The sequence below is a fragment of the Tupaia chinensis genome, unplaced genomic scaffold (genome assembly GCF_000334495.1).
Source record: "Tupaia chinensis unplaced genomic scaffold, TupChi_1.0 Scaffold000320_1, whole genome shotgun sequence".
NCBI classification, from domain to species: domain Eukaryota; kingdom Metazoa; phylum Chordata; class Mammalia; order Scandentia; family Tupaiidae; genus Tupaia; species Tupaia belangeri.
In genome coordinates this window covers 3,812,077-3,814,271 of record NW_006159813.1, presented here as the reverse complement: position 1 = coordinate 3,814,271, position 2,195 = coordinate 3,812,077, and the positions used below count along the sequence as shown (strand labels likewise).

General features: G+C 44.4%; 1 pseudogene; it reads right to left on the bottom strand.

Annotated features, from left to right (window-relative positions):
* Nucleotides 1-774: 774 nt before the first annotated feature.
* Nucleotides 775-1,986, bottom strand: LOC102474528 (eukaryotic initiation factor 4A-I pseudogene; annotated as a pseudogene).
* Between the last annotated feature and the right edge of the window lie 209 nt (nucleotides 1,987-2,195).

Here is a 2,195-nt window from a genome sequence, read left to right as displayed (position 1 = left end):
CAAGTGGGTTGCACTAGCAATAGATCTCTAGAGGGAAGAGGCAAAAACATTCTGCAGATCAGGCAGTGATACCCCAATCACTAGAGCTGTTCTCTGATTCTGAGCCACCTTCATATTCCAGTGTGGTCTGGCTAACTGATTGTTCCACAGTTCCTCGGAGGGCCTATTTCTGCTGTTAAAACCTTGAAACACTTCCTTGCCTGTTTTAGCTTGAATGAATTCTTGGCAACCAGAAGAATCTAGCTAACATGCAATGAAAAAGCCTATGGTAAAGACCTCCCACATCCTCAGAGCTTCAGTATGCCTCAACCATCATTTTGTTGTTGTTGAAACTCTAGCATATGCCAGTTCTCTTTCTAAACCTTGAGAATAATAACAGTTAATAGTTACGGTATTTACTCATATCAAACACTTTTTTCAAGCTAATCTTAGCACTTCTCATCCTAATAATACAACTCTTTTTTTTTTTTAATTGCTATAGGGTATCTGTGCAAGAGAGAGAGAGAGAAAGAGAAACTAATGGAGTATGGTCTTGTCACAAGCCCTCCTTCTCCTCCATTTCTCCATCCTGTCAGGATTTTGGGCATGCACACAAATGTACTGGGCATGTCTTTCTTTCTTTTTTCCCTTCTTTTGCCTCAAAGAGTGACATTATTCAAAGAAAAAAATGACAAGCTGTCCATCCCTTGACTCTCTTCCCTCCCCCCTCCTGCTGCTCCCTCAGCCCTCCCCAAGACTAAACCCTGGCTGGGGTAAGGTTGCAGGACACCCTTCTCAGATGAGACCAGCAATGTTGAGGGGCATCTCTTTGATGGAGGTGTTGTAGAAGGTCTTAATGTCACGAAGAGTCCTCTTGTCTTCTTTTGTTACCATGTTAATAGCCACACCCTTAGGCCAAATTGTCCACCACGGTCAATTCTGTGGATATAGTTTTCCCTGTTGGTGGGAAGGTGATAGTTGATGACTAAAGAAACTTGTTGCACATCAATACCTCTGGTCAGCAGGTCAGTGGGGATCAATACTCTACTGGAGCTAGAACAGAACTCCCTTGTGATTATATCTCGTTCCTTTTGGTCCATACCTTCATGCATGGCAGAGACAGTGAGGTCTTGGGCGTGCATCTTCTCAGTGAGCCAATTCACCTTCCTTCAGGTGTTGATGAAGATGATCACCTGGGTGATGGTCAGGGTTTCATGCAAATCACACAGCATGTCCAGCTTCCATTACTCTCATTCCACACTGATGTAGAATTGGCAGATACCCTCCAGGGTCAACTCTTCCTTCTTGACAAGAATCTGAATAGGGTCCCTATAGTTCATGAACTTTTTGGTCGCCTCAAGCACATCAGAAGGCATTGTAGCTGACAGCAAAACCACCTGGGTTTTGCTATTGAGCTTTTGGAATATGTCATAGATCCAGTCCTTGAATCCATGGCTTAACACCTTGTCAGCTTTATCCAATAACATCTTGATATATTTGGGAGACAGGTATTCCCAGTTAAGTACCCCTGCGGCCAGGGGTACCCACCATGATGTGGAGAGCTTCCATTTGCAGCTTCTGCACCTCAGCATGCATGTTGGTGTTCCCAATACAGGCAAGACAGTAGGCATCTATGTAATCTCCTAATGCCCTGACCACCTTCTGTATCAGTTGGGCCAATTCTTGAGTGGATGCCAGGACCAAAGCCTGGGTGGCCTTTAGATCTAATTCAATCTGCTGCAAAATCAATATGGCAAATATGGCTGTTTTCCCAGTCCCAGATTGGACTTGAGCAATCACATAATAACAAGGAAGAATGGCTGGCCCACTGCTGGATGGCAGAGGGCTTCTCAAAACCATAGGCATAGGTGCCACAGAGAAGGGACTCTGAGAGGTTCATGTCATCAAAGCTGTCAGCAATCTTGTTCCAGTTACTCTCCAGTTACCTTTGGGCTCCATTCTATTGGAGCCATTGTCACTGGATTGGGAATCCTGACTCACAGACATGATCCTTAGAAACTAGGCACTGGGCATGTTTTTCAAGTTTCCAGGGATTAAAACTGTGGTTGGCCATATGGATCCATTTACCTTAACCATTGTGCTCCAGGGCTAGACCATAACACAATTCAATAAGTAAAATAATTTCCATTATAGATGAGGACCCTGAGGTACAGGATGTTTAAGGAACGTGCTCAAGATCTCACAGCTAGCAGGAG